Raw genomic sequence first — 23,083 nt, forward strand, 5'->3', positions numbered from 1 at the left:
TCTGAGGGGTCACCTGAACCGTGGCAGTACCACCCCTCCAAAAACCCAGGCCAGGGGCCACCAGGAGGGCTGATACTTCCTGAAAGAGAATGAGATTTATCAAAGGCTGAACAAAACCTTTTAGCAGAATCACAGAATCATTCAGGTTGGAAAAGATCTCCAAGATCATCGAATCCAACCCTTGATCAAACACCACCTTCTCAACTAGACCTGAGTGCCTGTTGAGCCACTTCTTGAACACCTTCAGGGATGGGGACTCCACCACCTCCCGGGGCAGCCTGGCCCAATGCCTGACCACCCCTGCAGTGAAGAAATTCTTCCTTCTTTCCAGTTTATAAGACAAATTTACCTTATGGAATTTATTTTAAAATGTATTTACCAGTTACATCCTAAAAGTGAGGCAGCTCACACAATCTCCACCAAAGTGCTGCCACCCTCCTCCCTGCCCCTCTCAGAAGGAAGATTTCAATTCCATCTTTTTTCTCTCTGCCTCCAAGTCTCTACCATTTTTCTTCTCCTCAGCCCATTTTTCTTCCCTCATTGATGAAAACACTTTGACTGATTCCCCACCTCCCTCCCCCAGATGAAAGCCCAGTTCCTTGACACACCGAAATTGCTAATAGTTCTTGCTGCTTTTTTTCCTAAATGGAGTATTTTTGAAGAATTACTGAGCTCAGCACTCCATCAGCTCCTTGCCTGAGCTGGGCAGGCACACGGGCAGGAGCTGTGCAGCACTATCAGCTGTGATTCCAAGCCTCCATGTGTCTGTAATTAAGCTGGAGGTTTATGATTCAGTGTCTGGGCTTTGTTTTTCCTGGGTGAACTGTGAGGAGCCCTCTGAAGGAAGCGTTTTTGCTGTTTGCTCAACTGCAGTTATAGATATTCCTCCCCAATTCTCTCCCCACGCGACGTCGAGAGCACTCCCTTTAAAAAATGGATAATCCATACAGCGGGTTTTATAGCCAGGCTCCGCTTTTAAAAGTCAAAGATAAAAACCCCAAGCATCAGGAATGGGAGAAAACAAAAAGAAAAAGGAGAAGCAGAAGAAGGGAGGAAGGGAAGGAGGGAGGGGGAAGAAGCAGGAGATGGAGCGTTGCCTCAGAGCAATGAGGGGCAGGACTGTTTTGAGAAACTGGATAAAATTGGTTGTGCCCAAATCCCACCTCCAAAAGGCACTTTTGCACAGCTCACCCTGTGCCTCCTCCAGCAGCTCCTTCCCTTTCCCATGTATGTAGCCCTTTCATTCCTGCAGCTTTGTTTTAACATGGTGTTAGTTCAAACCAGGTGACACATTAGGAAGGCACTTCAACTCAATGAAATTGGCCCAGTGTCATTCATTTCAGGGTATTTTTATTTACTGGACATTGGAAGTAAATGTATATTTGTGTTATTCAGACTGGAAGCATATTAAAGAATTGGAAAAAAAAAAAGATCATAGCTCTGACAGGAAAAAAATTGAGGTTTTGTCACTACTAACACAAAGACAAAAATATTCTTTTTGATGGTAAAGAACATTCACTTTTAGTAACAGAGCAGTCTGCAGTAAAACCCATTCTTGTGCTTGCACACATCTGAACAACTCTCCTTCAAATGCAAAAGGATGGAACCTCCACCAGCAGGGCTCATGTCCACCCATTTCCAACCTTTTCCCATTTCTAGGTCTGTAACAATTTTTTCTGGATCTCACCAGGGTTTTCCTGTTCTCGGACAGACTGTGGCCACTTCTCATGCAGTTTTTCCCAGTGACAAATGCAGTTTGTGCACAGTCACCTCTGCAGTGCCAAGATACACCTCAGGCCTCCCTCTGCCCCCTCCAGCTCCTCATCTCCATCCAAATCCCTGACAAGGGGCTGCTGCCATATGGTTTTATTGTGCTGTTCCATACCATGCACTGGCTTAAAAATCACTTCAGAGGGAAAGGAGTAAATAACAGCAAATATTCAAGAATGCCTTGAAACAGCAACGGCAGTTTCAGCCAGAGAAAAGGTAGGGAAGATTAAAAAAAAGAATAAATTGAAAAATGCACTCTGGGAATTTCCCAGATGAAATGCTTTGGAAACAGCAGCAGGTTTCATTAGCAGGCTTTCAGAGCAAAGCCTGTTGTGACTACAGAGTTGTTTTGTTTAATTTCTGGACAGCTTTTAAATTTAAGAATTGACTTCACTGGAGGAAAAGGTGTTAAAGGAGTAAATGGACTCCAAGAAATAGATTGGATTAAACTGAGAGGGTCCTTCTCTAACCCTGAGGGACAGTTTGGTGGGGTGGGAGTGGCACTGGAAGGGTGTCCATTCCCCAGTTTATTCATCAAAGGAAAACTCTCTTATTTTTCCATAGTCCAAGTGCAGATGGGAGAGTGGGTAAGACCCCTCATTTTGCTGGAAGAATATCAGAAATTAAGAAAATGGGAAGCTCAGCAGTGCCACTCATTTTTTGAAGCCTTGCAGGGTTGGTGGTTCCAGCACTGCCTGGGCAGTCTGTGCCAGTGCCTGACCATCCTTTCAGGGAAGAAAATTTTTCCTGATATCCAGCCTGAACCTGCTCCAGTTCAACTTGAGGCCGTGTCCTCTCGTTATTAGTCTCTGCTTGGGACAGGGAATCTGAGCCTGTACACTTTGGGGTTTAGATACAGACTCTACCTAAACCATGCCCAGTAGGAGACTCTTTGTAGCTATTCCTCCTCACACAGCCGTTCTTCCATGCCTTAAAATGCTTGGTTTCACACTCCTAGTAAAATATTACAAGCCAAATTCCATGTGTTTCTAATTTTCCATGCCCATTTCTCTGCTCAATAACAGCAATTCCCACAATTACAGGAGCTGGGAACAGGAGCCAGTCGTGTTCCTGCCGGAATCCACAAGTGGTTCTGGAGAACACACAAACAAAAGAATAAGGGAGGGGAAACAATTTGATTGTGATTCATCCCCACCACTGTTTGTGAGAGCTGCATGTTAATAGGGGTGAGCAGTGCTGGGGGTACATTAGTGCTGGATGGAAGGAAACCCGGATGAGAGGCGATGGGAGACACTGGGAAGGGGAAGGAGGAGGAGTCCCGGCAGCAGGAACTGAAAATCCTCTTGGGAAATTTAGGGCCGCTGTGCAATGGGAAACAATGAACTCTCCTAAAGCTCAGAGCTGTTCAGACTAATTGGACACCTTGTCAGTGAGCTAAACAGGCTGGCAAAGGAGTGCTCAGCAAAGCCCTGGGTTGTAAAAATGTTGTAGCTGACGGGACTCCGGCAGGAAGGACTCAGATGTTGAACGTGTGAGCTCCACAAAGGGCTCGGAGGAGAGGCAGGAATTGGGTTGGGTGTCCTTCCAACAGGCACCAGTGACTCCACATCCTGCTCTGAAGGGGAGAAAGAGCTCAAATGTGGATGTTTTCTCCAGGTGATTCCTATTCAGGAAGACTTGGGGGTTGAAATTCAGGCAAGGAGTGACCATGTGCGGCAGTAAAGCTGATCCCAGAGGCTCTGCCTTGGGCTGCCCCAGCTCCCAGCTGGAAAATCACACAACTGCAATCACACAGTGCCAGGAAATGTGGAGAGGAGCAACACAAAGGAGCTGCCTTTGGCCTCTCCATGCCCTGCTCCCAATGCCAGACCCTCTGGACCCCCTCTAGCCTCCCCCCCGCAAAGGATCCTGCACTTTCGCTGCACACCTGAGCCTGAGCAAGGTAGATAACACCTGGAGAACAGCCTTTTGTTGTTTTTCTTTGTGTTTTGAACTGGAAACACCAAAGAAATAAATGAATGTATGAGATATGGCAACAGCTCTTCCTGAAGAAACTCACTTTGCTTTTGTTGTTGTTTGTTTGTGTGTTGTTTTTCTTACTCTGGCAGGAAAGACACTATAGAAAGATGTTCAAGCCAAAATGAAACATTTTGTCTGTTCAGGCAGGGTTTTTTTAAACAAAGGAGGGATTTGCTTGCTTGGGCTTTTCCCCTTCGTTTGCTTTTGGTCTTCATGGCTATTTCCAAAGAAAAGTCTTATTTATTTATCTTATAAGAAACGCACAGAAGAAGTTTGAAAGCCATCAGTGGAGGGTCTCAGGATGCCTGTGGTCCCAGGTGTGGCAGGAGAGCCCACCCCAATCAGACCTAAACTCCAATCATAGAATGCATGATATACAAACCATCCTTCAAGCTCAACTGCTGGCCCAGGGGACTGTCTTGGGTGTTGATTGTGCTAAAACCAGTCCAGTTCACCAGACTTTGAATACAAACCCTTCTTTTGAACCAGGATGTGACACATCAGCTGGTAGCTGGCCTGGAAATTTGTGACTGTTTATGTCAGTTTACATCATATATATATATTTATATATCTATATATATTTATACCATATATATATTGTATATTGTATATATTGTATATATCAGTTCATACCATAAAAGTCCAGTCCCCTTTCACACAGGCAGGTTCTTCCAACATAACCCTTCCTGGGGTGTGTGAGTGGAGATTCCTCCCTTGGGGTGGAGATGCCCCCCCAAGGACACTCCTCGAAGTTGAGAGAAAGGATCTCCCCAGAAACACTGGTCTGGGTGAGTTACATCAAATCCCTACTTAATAATTATTTCTTTTTGCCAGGTTTAATATAATTGCCTTAGTAATTGCTTCAATATAGTGCACTGTCCTATCTTATCTTATAACTGGTAGTTTTAGCTTTTATACTGTGCAGTAAATAATTCTGATTAACATCTTTTGTCTGATCACTTGTAATGATAAATGATTCATTTTATATAAATAGTGTCATTTTGCCAATCATTAAAACCTGCGGGACAAAAGCGGTTCAATCCCACCTCTGTAATTCCTTACATTTAAACTGTTGACATAATCCATGGGCCAAAATTGGATCCAGCCACACCCAGGCTCCCCTCTGAGAAAGGGTTTAGAAAGCCAAGGGGTGCTTTCTGAACTTTCACTGTCCCTGGAAGTGTTCAAAAAACCTGTGGATGTGGCTCTTGGGGACGTGGTTTAGGGGTGGGCCTGGCAGTGAGAGGTTAAAGGTTGGAAGTGATGATCTCAGAGGGCTTTCCCAGCCTTTATGATTCTGCATTTCCTGGGCATCCTAAGGGCTGGGGGCACAGGACTTGTCACACAGACTCCTTGTTGCCTGTGCTGTCACACTGGCTGGGGCTGCACTGATTTCCCAGTGACTCCAGTCCCCCAGCAAGGAGGAGGTGATCAGCTCCAGGCCACTTGATGTTTTTAATCATTTCCTCAGAAATCCACATTCAGACAAACACAAGGTGTCTTGGTGAAGCACATTTGGGGTTTTCTCCTGGTCATGAGCCTATTTTCTCATCCAATGCCTGGGAATTCTTCCCTGTGAGGGTGGGGAGGGGCCCTGGCACAGGTTGCCCAGAGAAGCTGTGGCTGCCCCTGGATCCCTGGAAGTGTCCAAGGCCAGGTTGGATGGGGCTTGGAGCAACCTGGGCTGGTGGAAGGTGTCCCTTCCCATGGCAGGGGGGTGGAACCTTGAGCTTTAAGGTCCTTCCAACCCAACCCATTCTGTGGTTCCCTGATTTATGCTTCTCATGGTCCTCCAGGGAGGCCTCTGCAGAGCCCCCAGTCACGAGGGGTTGCTGCCCTGAGCCAGACAATGTGCCAAGGAGAAGGAATTCCCCCTGCAGCCAAGGATGCTGAGTGGCACCCGGGGCAGCCAGGAAAGCCTCACCTTGATGGAATGACTCTGCTCAAGCAGGGATGGCCCCTGAGGGCAGGGCATATCTTCAGTCTTTCACAGCTTCCTTTTGGGGCCTTTGTGGGGCACATCTTGCCATATAAAAGCCTTTTCTTTGCTGGGACAAATTGCAAAGGAAAACTCCTTTTTGCCCCTCCATTTCTTCAGCTGCAGCAATTCCAGAGTGTCCTGTAAGAAGCACTCTCTTGGTAGAGAGCCCACCCCAAAAGGCAACCATATGGACCCCCACAAGCACATAGGTGGCCTGAAGCGTTGCCATTGCCAGGGAGCTGTTTCTCCAGATGCTTCCCAGAAAGCAGGGACTTTCCTAAGAGAAGAAGAAAGTTAATCCCCAACTTTGGAGTTGTGTTTGACCCACACCTGTGGTGACAATGGCACTGCTGGAGCAGCTGACCCTGCACACATCACTCTGCATCCAGGGAAATCCCAGGGGCACCTGCTCCTTTCCCACTGGCTTTGCAGCCTCTGGCTCCTCCTAAACCATGTCCCTGAGTGCCAAATCCATGTGTCTTTTAAATCCCTCCAGGGATGGGGACTCCACCACTGCCCTAAGTAGCCCCTTCCAATACTTGACCACCCTTTCCAGGAAGAAATTTTCCTTCATATCCAACCTAAACCTGCCCTGGCACAGCTTGAGGCTGATTCCTCCCCTCCTGTCCCTTGTTCCCTGGGAGCAGAGCCCGACTCCACCCCAGCTCCCCCCTCCTGTCAGGGAGTTGCAGAGCCAGAAGGTCCCCCCTGAGCCTCCTTTTCTCCAGGCTGAGCCCCCCCAGCTCCCTCAGCTGCTCCTGCTGCTCCAGCCCCTTCTCCAGCTCTGTTCCCTTCCCTGGACAAGCTCCAGCCCCTCTTGTAGGACTTCAACCAACATTTTGTGCTCCCAGCCCATGTGGGTGTCCTGCACTCTGGAGGCAGAGGGGATGAAATGAGAGCTACTGGGTGGGCAAGAAAGGATTTGGGGTTGAGCTGCTGACACTGGAATTCTCATTTTTCAAAGCAACTGAAATGATCCTAAATCTCATTCTGTCACCTACAGGGGATGCATTTTTTTCATGCCCTTTGGATAAAAAGAAGTTTTCTCTGGAACCTCCGGGAATCTTAATTTTTCACCCATCCTAATAACCATAAAGCAGAGACAGGCGAGTAATAAAATGTCAAAATCCATGTGTTTTAAAATCTGAGGGGACTCTCAAATGTCACTGAGATGTGGAATGAAAAAAGGAAATGGGTGAGCTGAGCTGTTGCTGGGCTGAAGCCTGAAGTGGTGGCTGGGCTATCACCTTCCCACAGCCCTTCTCCTTTGGCCAGGCCTCTTGGGACCCTCTGGAAATGGGGATGGGGGAAGCAGATGAGGTGCTCGGGTGCTAAAGGAGCAGTTCCCTGCTTGGGGAGGTGAGAGGAAGTGAGACTGCATTTCCTCTGCTGTATCAATCCCCCTTTAATCCAGTCTCCATGGATTAAACTCCCAGTCTCTGATGGACACGGGTGCTGTGTGATCACCTTGTTCTCTTCTCCGTGGGCTTCCTCATGAGCTTCATGCACTGTTTCGGCCCAGGAAAATTTGGCTGCCCCAATAATCCTGATCTTTGAGGTCTTCAATGCAGAGTGTCAGTCAAGAGCTGCAGAGAACATGTAAGTTAACACAGAAAGGTCCTGGACTTCTCTCCACCCCCTTCTCCCATCAAAACCTTATCTAAAAATGCCCATCACGGTGATAACTGGAGCAGAAACAGGAAAGGGTTTTCTCTTCTGGTAAAAAACTCTTCATATTTCAAAAAAGAAAAAAAGTATCCTCATGTCAAATTAGGATGAAAAGTCAAGACTTCTGTCTTCTTTTTACTCCTCATTTTTTGGCCAAGCATGCTATTTTTTGCAGACCATGTTATTTTTGCACAGCAAAGTACAGTTGTGGGCTGTCATATGCCCCGTGTTCCCAAACTCCATATTAACATGACATTTGACTTTTCTTCTTTCCTTGCCTGTTGGTTACTCCAAGATTATTCATGCTTCGAAACTAAAGCCTTTCTCGACTCAGAGTTAATAAAAAGCCTGCAAATCAAAATGGAATATTAGGACAATGCCTGAAGTTTTCTCCAAAATTATTTTTCCTGAGTTTCTGGGCCTCATTGAACCCAATTTTCCTTTAAGATTGTTTGTTGGACCTGAACCTGGGACCTCAGTGAAAAATTCATGACAGGTTCCAGTGCCACTGGCAGGGCACCCTCTCAGAACGTGACCCTCACTGCATCCAGGCTTATGAGAAGACCCCACCACCTTTACTGGTGAAAAGGCTGTTTTTAGAGCACAGGCATTAGGAAACCACTGTAAATTAGTTCAGGATCACACACTTTGCACATGAGTTTTCAAACTCGAGCTCTATTGCCAGGATGAGGGCACACAGATTAATGGGAGACTGCCTGGGTGCATCCTTTGTTCTTTGAGCTAAAAAAACTCCTTGGAGCTCTCCTAGAAATCTGAGAGGCTGAGGCAAAGTCTCTTAATGGCATGAAGATGTGTCAGGGCAGGGTCAGGTTGGATCTCAGGAAAAGGTTCTTCCCCCAGAGGGTGGTTGGCACTGACCAGGCTCCCCAGGGCAGTGGGCACAGCACCAAGGCTGCCAGAGCTCCAGGAGGGTTTGGACAACGCTCTGAGGGACGGGGGGGATTGTTGGGGTGTCTGTGCAAGGCTAGGAGTTGGACTGGATGGTCCTGTGGGTCCCTTCCAGCTCAGGATATTTTGTGATTCCATGATTCCCTGCTCACCACACTGTGCCCCCCTGGCTGAGGGCTGGGGCTGATGCTGGCAGAGCCCTCTCTGGTTCAGTGATGCAGAGGGGGGTGGAGGAGGCTCCTGTCTCCCACTGGAGATGAGGGAACAGTAACAGGGGGCTCTGCAGGGGTTTGCACCCTGGTCCCAGAGGGGAGATTCAGCAGCTCTGTCTGTGGACATCCTGACCCGCTGCTCAGGAAGTTGCACACAGATCTAGTGCTGAGATGTGGGGACAGAGGGACAACCCTGGAGTCTGTCCTGACCTCCTGCACAGCCCTGCCCTTGCCAGGACTAGCCAGGCCCCTGATGGCTGAACATCACCAGTGACAGGCAGACTTTGGTTAATGACTTTAGTGGCAAGGCTGAGATGAAAACAGAGCGAGGCAAAGCTCTTCCACAGAGAAATAAACCAAAATAAACCTGTCAGAAGGACAGAGATGTTTTGCACAAAGCCCTCAGGTTTTACTGCTCAGGGAAGCCCTCTTCTATAAATACCCAATAAATGAGTTAGAGGCTAAATAAAACACCCCATATACCGCAGACCTGAGACCAACAATGCTAAATGAGTAAATATTTCCAAAGGAATGACTCTGCTTGGTGTCAATTTATGGTAATGTTTTACATGATTGACTCTATTAGAGCAAATAGCCAGTAATAAGAATGCAGATACACCAGGAACTAATTGCATTAGAGGCTAACAGGGCTCTTTCTCTCCTGCTTTTGCCACTGCTGAGCTCCTTGGGATGCATCCAGCACCACATGGAAGGTCCCCTGTAGTCACCAGGTGTGTTGGTGCTTTGGGATCAAGGCTCAGCAGCAGACCTGGGGGATGCTCAGTGGCTCCTGTTTTAGATGTCAATGTAATTTGTTTTTCCAGTGGGTGGGAGGGATGGGGAGATGGGGAGGGGGGTTTGGCTGGCCCTGGAGAGAGCTTGGTGAAGCATGGAGAGGCAGGATGAGTTCCATCTGTGGGACAGTGCAAATGGGCTCAGGTGACAACCTCTGGCCAAGAAGTGAGGACTGACTGCACAACTGGACAGAGGGACAGGCAGCCTGGGGGGGGGAGGGTGCAGGTGGCAGAGACAGCCAGGAACAACACTGGTGGCTCAGGAGGCCCTGGCTGCAAAAGGCACTGGGGGAAGCTGGGTGAGCTCCAAAGGCACAGACTTCTCTCACCTGTGTGGTTTGGGCTGTTGTTGCTCTGGTGTAGGTCATCTCTCTGATAAACTGGAATCCCTCAGTGGGAAAGAGATCCTGGGAGCCTGCCAGAGACTCTCCAGTGCTGGGATGCAACTGGCTGCTTTCCCTGATGTCAGTGCCTGTAGGGTCGGGGTATTTCTGAGCCACGAGTGGGCTTAACCCAAACCCACCCCAGGAGAAGAGTCCCAGCTGTCCCATTTTGAAAGACAGTAGGTTTAGAATATATATCATGAAGAAATTCTTCCCTGTGAGGGTGGGGAGGCCCTGGCACAGGTTGCCCAGAGAAGCTGTGGCTGCCCCTGGATCCCTGGAAGTGTCCAAGGCCAGGTTGGACGGGGCTTGGAGCAACCTGGGCTGGTGGAAGATGTCCCTGCCCCTGGCAGGGGGGTGGGATTGGATGGTCTTTAAGGTCCCTTCCCACCCAAACCATTCTAGGATTCTATGATTTTTGGGGGGGATGTGAAGCAGAGGCTCTGTGAGTGGTGGTGCAGCAGCATCACCCCCCCAATCCGCTCCCTCGCTCCAGCACTGGCTCCATCCCTGGGGCACCTCCCTGGCACCCTCCAAGTTCCCACCAGCCTGTGGGGCTTCAAGGTCCCTCCAAACACCATCCAACCAGTGACCAGAGCTTAACAGCAACACCCCAGCTGTGATCAGACTCTGACTCCTGTTCAGCACAAGATTTCCCAGGTGACATTCCTGTGACAGTGTTCTCCTGATCCCAGCCAGATGGGCCACTCCAGGAACGTTACTTGCTCAGTCCAGAGACGTCCTCATGCCACTTTTCAACTTAGCAATGCACATAAACATATTTCACACGTAAACTGGGCAATTAAGAAGGCAAATGTTTTAAAATACGAGGATTTATTGGCATAAAATTTGCCATCTATCAACACTGCATAAATAGTTTTACATAAAAAGCCATCTGGAAACAGGTTGTTTATCATATTTATTCAGTTACAACTTGCTGGTTTCCAGTCTGTGCTTCTCTCATTAACTGTCAAGACAGTTTGACGTTGCTGATGCGAGGTGGATGTGTTTGAAATTCTGCACAGTGCAGGAATATTAACTTGGGCTTTTAGGGAGCTGCACTATTTTAGACAAGCTCGGACATGCTCTGCACTGGAATTCCTCTGGGAGAAGAAATCAGGCTGTGAAACTGCTCTTTAGACCAGGTCTGGCTGGAAAACTTTTGGTCAGGTCTAGGAATGTGTTCATAGAATATTCTGAGTTGGAAGGGACACACAAGAAGCATCGAGTCCGAATCATTTGACCCTCCCAACTTCAGAGGAAGGGTCTGGGTGTTGGAATGATGATGGGAATCTTTGGTTCTGGGATCTACAAAGTAGGCAGAGATTCACTGTCAGAGTGAACCCCAAAACACGGGATGGAGCATCATCCCATGGCAAGAACACACACTGCTCTGGTTTTTAGACAGCATGGAAAAAGAAGCTGGAATACAACATATTGTATTCTCTTGAGAGGTGCTGCATGTGTCCTCCTGGACTGTCTACTCCATGGGAAAAGCCATGGGTGCAGACAACACCTCTGCCTGCCCCAGAGCTCACCCAGCAGCTTGGGAGTCAGAGGATCAAGCCAACAGCCACTGTTTTCCTGACATTTGCCCTCTCCCTTGGATTCATTAATGACATCCCCTGTTTTTAAATATCAGACCTCACGAGGTGCTGCCATTGTATTTGGCACTGTGCCCTTCTCTTCGTTTCAAAACCCTCGGCAGAATCACTGTAAGTAACACAAAACCAAGAGCCAAATATGTGGTTCCATTGCAGGGGAGAGGGAGTTAATGCAGCTCAGCATGGCTTGGCAATGAGGGGAGGGCTCCTGAACTGCTGCCTGCTGAGGGGACACAGCTGTCCCTTCACACAGCAGGGGAGGGGGGAGGAGGCTGATGAAGGGGACAGGGAATGGTGACAGCTACTCTCTGGCCCAGGGTGGTTCAGCCACAAGCTGCTCAGTGCTCCTGTCCTTGGCCAAGACCTTCAGTGTCTCCTAGTCCAGATTCCCCAGTAAAATGTGGCAACAGTGATCCCTTCTGCCAACCCTCAGCTGCTGGTTTCCAGCTCCAGCCTGGAACCAGTTGAACTTCATCCTTTGGCTCTGTCTGCCCTGGCTGGGACACCAACCCAGTTCCTCTTGTCCTGACACAGGTAACACTTTCCAAACTGGGGTGAGACAAATCCTGCCCAGCAGAGGCTGCTTCTAACCCTTCAAAATTCACCCCCCCTAAATTATTTGGACCTCGGGGTGCTGCCATCTGCCAGCATTTCCCTGGGCCACAGTGTCCTTGGGTCACCTGGCTTGTCACAGGTGTGATGAGCACGTGCAGGTCACTTCCAAGAGCCTCCTGGGCCAGCAGTGACCTGCAGACCACAGCTGGGGAGCCAGGGACACAAACAGACATGGACAGCACTTTGAGAAATGGGAGAAAAGTCCCACAGAAAGATGCCCCATCCTGTGTTTGGGCTGTGTGTTGCCCTGCCAATGAGGCTCTGAGCACTTTGCAGAGCCCAGAACCAGTGAGTTGAATGTTGGTGCCTGCAGGAAGGTGTCAGCAGTGGCACGTGGTCTTTCAGCAGGCAGAGGAAGTGCATTTATCACATTCTCTCAACTCCATGGGAGGGGCTGGGCCCAGCAGCTGGTTTGGCAGAGGCAGGTGCCCACCACCTCCCAGCACTGATGGTCTCAGCCCTCCTGTCTCAAGCTGGGATTGAGTGAGGCAAAAGGGTTCGGGTATGAACCACAGAACAAGAGAAGTTCCATTGGTCCCTGTTCCCTGATTCCCTCAGGAAGAGCTTCAGGATGTTACTGGGTTGTTTTGATTCACCCCTTTAGAGAGGCAGAATCATTCCTCTGAGTTCAGCCTGATGCACCAACCTGAGGATGGCTCAACAACAGGCCAGGGTGTGCTGATGATCTATCCTTGGTGTGCTTTGTTGTCCCTCCTCTGAAGGGAGGTGAAGATGAGTGGTAAAACACGGGCTTGGGGACATTTCAACTGATAATGTCATTTACCTGCACCCTGCCTGTGAAAGAACAGCCTATCCTTCATCAGCAGAGCAAATCACCCCAGAACAACCCAAACACTGTTATTCATCTGAACCCTTTGGGATGAGGAGGAATAAGGAACTGACACTAGTTTTCCCAGGCACAACTGCCCTGGTTCTACTTGGTGCTGCCTCCCATGGGGGATGAAACCCTGAGAGAGGCTCTGGGTGAGACAAACCATTTACAGCCATGTCCTTCTCAGGCTATGGTCATGCAGTAATTAGCTATAACATCTTTTTAACACTAATTAGCAACAACATCCCTGCTCAGCTCATTCAGGCTCCCCAGCAGGAAGTCCCAGAGCAGATCCCAGCATGGCTTTATCTATTAAGCTGCTCCTGTTGTTATTAATCATGTAACAACTCTATCCAGGAACTTTATGGCTGTCATTGCATCCCACAGTGAGGCTGGGCTGGAATATAGACCTCTCTTTCCATGGCACAGCCCAGCCCCTGGAAAAGAGGGATCTTGTCCATCAGCAGCAGGAGACACGAAGCTGTTGTACCAACAAGGGCTCGTTGTGCTGACAGGGATACAGACATCCCACAAATATTAACCAGTGCTCTTCACAGGCAGCTGAGAAATGGCTTTTGATTGGCCAGACTCCCAAACCCCTGAAGACTTCAGGAATTCTGCTCTGTTTTTGTTTGTTTTGGGGTTTTTTTTGCCTCTATTAAAACAAAACATCAATCTCAGGCTTATGGTCTGGAAAACAAGGGGTGCAGCTCCCACATTATAGAAAAGGCTGCAAAAAGGCTAAAGGGCTTTGGATATCTTCCTCAGGACCTGGAGCTGAAACTCTTCTTGTTTCAGAGCAGGACAAACTTCTAACAATCAAGAAGCAAGTCAGTCCTCCCCCACCAAGAGCACCTAAGCTGTGGATGCCACAGCAGCAGCAGCAGCACTGCTGTTACCAGCCTGAGGGTATAAAACGTGCTGCTCTGAGGGCAGAAACACATCAGTGAAGCATTTTTGCTGCAGATTTCCTGAAATAACCTCACTGGGTGAAAAATCACGAGTATCCTTAACTTCACTTCCACGCAGAGGAGCAGAGGCACAGTGAGAATTAACTGTGGGTTTTTAGTGTCCACATCAGCTTTCCTGGGCGTGCCTGATCTCCCTGTGCAGTGCCAGGCAATGGAGGAAATGATCTGTATCAGGGGCTAGATCTCAACAATTAAGTAGTTTGAGATCCTCAAAAAAAGAGGAGCATGTAATAGGAGCAATGTAAAACCTTCCCTTTACATTGTGCAGGTGCTTGGTACAGAGCAACCTCCCCAGTTCTTCCCATCTCATCTCCCCAGGGCTACTTTTTTTTCTTGTTTATATATCTTTTTTCTTGTTTATACATTTTTTCTTGTTTATACATTTTTTTTCTTGTTTACACAGGTTTTTTTCTTTTTTACATGTGTTCAGCAACACAGAAAAGAGCCCGTGGCATCAGCACAGAGCCAGCAAAGGGCTTGGCAGGTCACCTCTTCTACAGCCACACATCCCTTAGACTTGGGTAAGGCAACAAACCCTCGTCTCCCCCGGGGCACTGGGATGTGGAGAAGCTGCATAATTCCGTAATGTGACATGAAACCACCAAATCTGCTTTCTCTTCCCCAGCTCCTGTGGCTAATAAGGGGTGAGGAGGCACGAGCACAGGTATCAAGGCAGCTGCCTGACAACCAGGCTGCTGACAGCAGTGGAATAGGAGAAATCACCGAGGGAGCAGAATAATAACCAGCCAGGAGAAAATAATAAAAGCCTGGGAACATTCACCCAGTCTGTATAACGTGGTTGTCACTGGCTCCTTCCTCCCTGGGCTTTGGGGGACAAACTGGTACCTGAGGAGCACGTCGTACAAACCAGGAGGGATATCTGTGGCCCCCTGGCTGCTGATGTGTAAAGCACAGCACGGAATGGGGATAGCAGGATAGCAGGGGTTGGAATTAGATGATCTTAGAGCCCCTTCCAATCCAAAACATTCAGAGGTTCTGTAGTACCAGACAGGTCAGCACCTGCCCAGAACTCAGTGCAAGCAAGAGTCACTGCAGGTCCAGAATATCCATGAAAATTCTGGGTTTTTTCCATGTCTTTATGTACAGTTAGTCTGTCTTTCCATGGAGACAGAGGCTCTGGAAGCACCTGAGGTGGTGCCTCTGCAGCATGTCCTGAGCTGTAAGCACAGCACATCTCAGGGAAGAGCAAATTCTTCCACAAGTTTTTTGGGCAGAGGTTTTGAGAGCTTCATCTGAGTAAACACCCCAACACCAAGGTCCTTAACTGGATTGATGCTCAGAGCAGCTCCCAATTAACCTCTTCCCTTGGTTACACAAGCAGGCTCCAGGAGAAAACAGGAATGACAGAGCAGCTCAGTGCACAGAGCAGGGTGAACGAGGCACCACAGCACTTTAACCTGTCAGAGCAAATTTATAATTCAATACCAGGATTAATAGCATGTATCACATTTAAAGTCCCTATTATATGTGGCCAGGCAGATTAGCAGATGAATATAAAATTAGTGCCATAGCAGCAGGCACAAATTATTCAGAGACTGTCCCTCCCTGCAGCAGGCAGCAGATCCACGAGCTTTTGGGTGGCTCAGGGCAGGAATATGGAGCATCCATAAATCTGTACCCAGCCCACATCCTGCACAAAGCAATCAGGTCCTACAGGGCTGAACAGGAATAAGGAATATCAGTGCTTAGAGTCTGGAGAGCTTTGTGTGTTGTCCAGGCACTGCAGAGAGCCCTGTGAAACCCAGACCTCCCCACAGCACATCCCAGGGAACCAATTCCCACATTTCACCCCCAGGGATACACAGAGGTAGGGAGAGCCCGTGGCTTTCCTGGGCTCATCAAAACCAGTGTCCAGATGATGAGTTTGATGATGTGGATCCTCAGGATGCCAAGGGGGTCCTCAGCCCCAGTTTGGGGTGCTGTGCAGGTCCAGAAGACACTTGTGCCAGAACGTGTGACCAGCTCATTCAACACCACACTGACCAAAATGGGGTGATTTTGATATTATTCTACTACAGTAAACATTCTAGGCAGTGATAGGACAAGGGGCAACTATTTTAGACTAAAAATGGGGAAATTTAGATGTTAGGAAGAGATTCTTCCCTGGGAGGGTGGGGAGGCCCTGGCACAGGTTGCCCAGAAAAGCTGTGGCTGCCCCATCCTTGGAAGTGTCCAAGGCCAGGCTGGACGGGGCTTGGAGCGACCTGGACTAGTGGAAGGTGTCCCTGCCCATGGCAGGGGATGGGATTGGATGGTCTTTAAGGTCCCTTCCAGCCCAAACCATTCTGTGTTTTCTGAACTTACAGAACTGGGTCAGTTCCTGGCTGGGGGTGAAGACAGGAAACTCCAGGTCCTGCTGCACTGGCACAGCTCTGCCTCTGCCTGATCCCAGGCTGCTCCCTCAGTAATTCCAGGATTAAATGAACCTCCTGAATGAACCAGTTCACCTGGTGATAGCTCAGGGATTTCTAGCATGGAAGCACACCCTGAAATCCTGGAGTCACAGAGTGGTTTGTGCTGAAAGGAAGCTTAAAGCCCATCCAGTTCCACCCCCTGCCATGGGCAGGGACACCTTCCACCAGCCCAGGTTGCTCCAAGCCCCGTCCAACCTGGCCTTGGACACTTCCAGGGATGGGGCAGCCACAGCTTCTCTGGGCAACCTGTGCCAGGGCCTCCCCACCCTCACAGGGAAGAATTTCATCCTAATATCCAGTCTAAACCTACTTTCTTTCACTTTGAACCCTGTCACTTCATGCCCTTGTGAAATGTTCCTCTCCAGATTTCTCGTGGGCTCACTGCAGGTACTTAAAGACCACAACCAGGTCACCCCAGAGCCTTCTCTTCTCCAGGCTGAACCATCCCAGCTCCCTCAGCCTTTCAAAGTACAAACCTCCTTCCTCCAGCACCTCACCTGGCTGCTTTACCTCTAGAGCATCCAAGAGGTTGAGCTGCCCCAACAGCAGGGAACCAGACAGCCTCTCCATTGATTTTTGGGATGTCAGGACTGGCACAGGCTTAGCCCAAGTGCTAATTCCTGCCCTGGGGCACGGCAGGAGGGAGATTCCTCCCTCCCCAATCAGCTTGCAGAGTCAGAAGCATTTTGCACTTTGAGTTTGATGTCAGAGCACATCTTGTACTCTTGGCTTTTTCAACACTACATGGAATTCCTAGAAGGAAAACATCCTTGAGAGCAAAGTGCAAATAGAGTTTGAAAACATCCTAGAATCCTGGAATTCTGGAGTCGTTATGGCTGGAAAAGACCTCTAAGAATGAGTCCAACTGTTAACCCAGCACTGCCAACCCCACCACTGAGCCAAGTGCCACATCCACACATTCCTCAACACCTCCAGGAACAGGGACTCCACCTGTGCCCCGGGCAGCCCCTTCCAATGCCTCACTGTCCTTTCCATGAAGAAATTTTCCCTGATATCCAACCTAACCCTCCCCTGGCACACCCTGAGGCCGTTTCCTCTGATCCTGTCCCTTGTTCCCTGGGAGCAGAGCCCGACCCCCACCTGGCTCCACCCCCCTGTCAGGGAGTTGGAGAAAGATGGGAATCTGCAGCAATGCAGGATCCCATTGCTGTGTGGTAGAGCTCTTAAGTAATTTTTTTCTAAACCAGGAAGAGGTCTCATTTTCAAAGAAAATAGCCTTTTGTTATTTAGCCTCATTACTGCTGCTGATCTGATTAGATTTTTTTAAACATCCATATGAAAAAAATCGATTGCTGGAACTATTTGTCTACAATAATTCCAATTTGTGATATAAAAAATGAGCAACGTAGTGCTTTTATTTTCCTCAGCTTGCTATGATGACAAAAGAAACTTTCCAAACATTACATATAACACTAAAAGGACATTTGAATATGTCAAATTCCTGCCACCAGGGTGGCAGGGAGAGGGACCAGCCCTCTGCACCTTGTTCCCAGGAAACAGCAGCTGGAAAGCTCCAGCCCAGCTGCAGCATCCATCCATCTGTGAGTGCAGTACAGGGGGGAGCTGGGAGATTACTCAGCAGACCCGGTGACAGGCTTGTAAAGCTCTGTCCTCGCTCCAGCAAACCTTTATTTTTGTTGCAGTCACTGGAGAGGATGAAGGAGGTTTGGTTAAGGCAGAACACACAGAGCAGCAAAGAGCAGCCACTGCATCAGTGACACACTGAACAGAACAGGGGCTGTGTGTGTCTGCCTAATGATGCCTCGTGGATAACAGGGAGAGACTCAAAGAAACCAGGGAAGCAGAAAGTGATCTTCCTTCTCCAGACCTGCCTCACATCTGGCAGCGGGAAAGGAGGAGCTGCCAGAGGTTTGACAGGCACTGATGGTTTCCCTGCTCATCACTCCCAGGGCTGTTTATGCCTGTGATGAGGAGTTTAATTAGTCACCACAAGAAAAAAAGCACTTATGTAGCGTTGGGCTGCACAGCTGAGATTGTTGTGAGGTGTTTTTGCAAAGATACCCCAAGGGGTGTAATGGAAGACTCCCAACTTCAGCCACATCATCACTCGTGAAACTCATGAAATTAAATGACAGTTCACAGAGAAAGAGAAATAAAAAAGAGCCATTGAGAGGAAGTATCTGTGTGTAAGTGAACCTGAGGAGGATGTAATTGGCACTGACAGCACAGAAGGGATTGTCACTGGCTTTTAAAAAAGAGTGAAACGGGGCCACTTTGTGGGTGATCCCAATTCCTCCTGTTCATCCTCAGGGCAAAGTAGGTTAAATATCACACAGATTAGTTCCCTAACTTGGAGTAAGGGCCATGTGAATCCACACCTTGTGCAGACTGACAGTAACACCAGCTGTGCCTTCCCAAGGTATTGTGTGTGCAGTTGGTGAGGGTCAGACCAGAGCTGGTCCTGGTGGGAGGCAGGAGGGGCAGGGATGAGTAAAACAGTCCAGTAGCACCTCTGATGAACAGCTGTCCCCAGGCTGGAGCACCAACAGCAGAGCCCAGCAGCTCCCCTTCCACTGCAGAGCTCAAAGGCACCGAAAAAATGTGGAATCAGAAACAATTTGTTATAATTTTATTTTTATTTATATTTTTACTCTCAGGCTATTTGTTTCCACTCTGCAGGAAAGGAGGTGAATGCAGGAGCTGGGCAGGTTCTGGTGGTTCCAGGGGCACTAAACATGAACATCCTCCCCCAGAGGCTCAAAGGAAAGAAGGTGCTGATAAAATTACAGGATTTCATCCTCCCCTACTGCCCATCCAATGTTTCTCTGCTGCTTGAATGAAACCCAGCACTGGCTGTGCTCAGTGTTAACAGAAACCTACTCATCTGCACACCTCCCCTTGTCAAGGGCTTCACCACATCCTCTCATTCCTGGTGTCTTCCAGTGGCTCCCACAAACATATTTGGCCCCTACAGATCTTCACAGAACGCTGCCTTTGAGTGCTTGTGGCAGCAATTCAGCATTTGGGCTGCTCCAGAAACCTGCCTTCCCTGCAGAACTAAACATAGGCCAGCCACAGATTTAATAGTTTTTAATTCTTTTTTTATTTTATGAACACAATCCGTGTGATTTTATCCACGACAGGTGGCCCTGTGAGAGAGAACTGTGTCCCTCCTGGCCCAAAGGAGATAAACCAGCACATGGTCTTGGTGAAGAGCCCTACCCTGGTGAAGTTTAATGTCCCAAAGGGACATGGAAGGTCATCTTGTCTCACCTCCACATCCCAGACATCCCTGTGCTCCCACTGGAACCAGGCTGTATCCATGACAAACACATCCTGCTATTACTGCTCACTGATGGAGAATCCTTTCATTCATGATTTTAACAAGGATATTCTCTGTTAAAAGAACAGATACAGCTCATTTATAGTCTGAATAAGTTTGTCCTGTACTTTTAGTGTTAGATCTCATTGTATTAAATGTCTCTGCCTTATTTTGGGATCACTCATCCTTAACCTTGGATAAGTTTGTCTGATTGAACTTCGGGAGCTATTCGCCTCCCTGACTTTATCTCATTATCTCATCTCTCCTCTGGTGCATCTCTAAATGTCTCCTCAAATTTAGGAGAATCCTTCCTCAGTTGTGGCTGTTATTGGACACTGTACCTCTGCTGGCACATTGCTGTGGACCTTCACACCCAGGGCTGATTTCCCTCATGCCTTCCATGTCTTGCTGCTTCCCACCACACCTGTGTCTTTGCTCCAGTGGGGATGATCTCCCATCCATCCTGATCACAGTGCACACTGTTTGTTTATGCCCAGTTTCCAAGATAAGCCAGGTTGCTTTCCAGCCCCAATAAGACCTTTCTCTGTCATTTCCCCAGGTCTTTCTGCCACCTGAAGCTTTCATAGAATCACAGAATCCCCTGAGCTGGAAGGGACCCCCAAGGACCATCCAGTCCAGGTCCTGGCCCTACACAGACACCCCAACAATCCCACCCTGTCCCTCAGAGCATTGTCCAAACCCTCCTGGAGCTCTGGCAGCCTTGGTGCTGTGCCCACTGCCCTGGGGAGCCTGGTCAGTGCCAACCACCCTCTGGGGGAAGAACCTTTTCCTGAGATCCCACCTGACCCTGCCCTGACACAGCTCCAGCCGTTCCCTGGGGTCCTGTCACTGCTCCCAGAGAGCAGAGATCAGTGCTCATTTTATGTTTTCTCCTGGATGATCAGTACAAACATGAAATGGTGGAGAGTCCACGTGCCCATCCCTGCAGGACCCAGGTACAACACCCCTCTGAGTATGGACATGGACTGACACATGGAGATTCATTTTTGGGAAAGTTTACAAGGCCCTGCAGTGAAAGGGCAGAGGGGAAATGGCTTTAAGCTGGCAGAGGGTTGATTTAGGTTAAATATTAGGCAGAAATTCTTCCCTGTGAGGGTGGGGAGGCCCTGGCACAGGCTGCCCAGAGAAGCTGTGGCTGCCCCTGGATCCCTGAAAGTGTCCAAGGCCAGGTTGGACGGGGCTTGGAGCAACCTGGGATAGTGGAAGGTGTCCCTGGCCATGGCAGGGGGTGCAATGAGATGAGCTTTAAGGTCCCTTCCAACCCAAACCATTCTGGGATCCTTTGACTCTAAAGTTTTCCATCTATTGAACATGCACTGTGTTGAACTCATTAAACTGTAATTGCTTGATTGCAATTGATCTTATGACGTAAAGGAAAACATTTTCCTCACTGTCATCATGGTGCTTACAATGCCAGACAAGCAACACATGACCCCTTTGGGAAGCCTCTGCAAACAATTACCAGAAACATTAAATGTGTAATTAATAGGGAAGCACTGAAGCAACCAGAGGAACATTTTTAATAACAGCTGGAATACACCTTTCCATCTCAAAGCCCTTGAAGGGGTAACTATCAAAGTATTTGTTGACTGAGCTATCCTTCCACTCAGCTAGAGGTGGTTCATCTGATTTGATTTAATTTCTGAAGACTAAATACCAGGTTTTTACCCTGTAAGTATCCCAGGAGGCAGCTAATATTGCCCAGCAGGGCAAGTCTACCTTGGCAAGCTTGTACCTTCTTCTCTTCCCTTCTCCCTTTCTGGTTTCCTTCCCAGAACCTGTGAAAACATTTTCTTCCCAAATACTTCCCTGGAATAACCTGCCTTCCCTGTGTCACCCTGAAGGAATAAGAACATTAGATTTGGTGCAGCCTGAAGTCAGGAACATGATCTGCTCCCCCTCTGCAGGGAAGGGAAGGCACCAGGAGAGCTGGAAGGTAAATATCCACTGCAGGCTTTTCAGGAGAGGAGCAAATTTTCTCGGGGAGAGGATCACCGAAAAGAATGTGAGTCTTTAAAAAGCAGGCTGCTGCTTTTCAGCTTCCTCTGCACAGAGGGAGCACAGAACTAGGGGGGTGTAGACACTGGATTTGAAGTCTGAGTGACAGCAGAGTAGAGATGCTGGAATAATAGGGAGGCATCTTCGATGTTCAACAAGGTCTGAAAATCACAGGAAGTTGGAAGAAAAGGAGTGAAAGCCTAAAAAAATAAAAGGGTACAGAGGAGCAGCCGACTGAAAATTCACTCCCTTGTGACTCTGCAGAGTGTAGTAAGAAGGTGTTGAGATTTATAAACATGGGGGCGAATCTTGATTTTATTTTTTTTTTAATTTAAAAAAAAAGCCCCACTGGCTTTGTCTTGATGCTCCAGATCCTGGGGCAGAGAGAATATCTGTGAGCCATCCCTTCTGCCAGAATGCTCCAAGTTCTTAGCAGGATGCTCAGCAGCATCTCTTTGCACCTGCAGCAGTGTCAGAGGGAGACAACAACTCCATTGATTTCAATTATCCTTTGCAGGGGTGAGGTTTAATGCTTAGATTTGTCTCTCCCTTGCAGTGTTCAAAGCAGGTTCACACAGCACAGCTTTAGCATAAGTGTATTTCAATAAAGGTAATGAAGAAAGAATCTTTATTTCTTCTAGTGCTTGCACAAACTTCCTTCTTGGGCAACATCCCAGTGGGCAGCCAAGGGCACAGATCAGCCCTGGGGGTTCAGGAGGCAGCTGGAAATGAGTTTTCATTCCCCACACTGGCACCACACCACACTAAGTGCATTTTGGGGGCTCTGGAAGCAGCTGGAAAAGCATCCCTGTCAAAACCACTGAAATGAATTTATGAAAATGAAATCCATCCTTCTGGATGGTCCCCGAGGTGAAAAAATCCCTTGAGGCTGGGGGAAGATGTGCTGAGGAATATCCTGCCCTATGTGTTCTCTGCTTCCCAGACTGACCTCTGAGAGTGTATCTGAGCAGGATGGAGCTTCATTGCCATTCCTGTGGCCATCCATAGGTCACCACAGAGATTGTGTCACATATATCGTGTCACCCATAGAGAGCTGACATGCCCCAGCCAGGATGTGTGGTTGGTGAGGAAGAAATACAATCCAAAGAGTCAACCTGTGGATCTGCCTTGCTCCAAACACCTGTTTGACCACTGTCCTGTGCTGGCAAAGTCTGTTCTGACTCTGCCCCGGCTAAAATGTCCCAGCCTCCATCCCCTCAAGGTCCAGGAGCCTCCTTTGCCTCCACAGAACCCCATTTTCTATGATCATTTCTTGCAGTCTCACAGTGTCCTTCAGCCTCAGAACAAACATCAGCCCATATATATTTGTCTGTTGGAAAGCACGACCCAGGACCATCAGTCCATTAAAGAGGAACATCCTTGCTGGATGAGCTTTTGAGAAACCTGGTCTGCTGGGAAGTGTCCCTGCTCCTGGCAGGGGATTGGAACAAGATGAGCTCTGAAATCCCTTCCAGCCCAAACCATTCTGTGTCCTGCAGTCCTGGGAACTGGGATCCATCCCTGTGTAACCCACAGCAGCACTGGGGTTTTGGTTTCCTGCAGTCAGGGCTGCCCTGATCTCTGTGCTGAATGGATGGGCAGAGGA

Source organism: Neopelma chrysocephalum, unplaced genomic scaffold (assembly GCF_003984885.1).
Source record: "Neopelma chrysocephalum unplaced genomic scaffold, ASM398488v2 Primary Assembly neopelma1_94, whole genome shotgun sequence".
Taxonomy (NCBI): domain Eukaryota; kingdom Metazoa; phylum Chordata; class Aves; order Passeriformes; family Pipridae; genus Neopelma; species Neopelma chrysocephalum.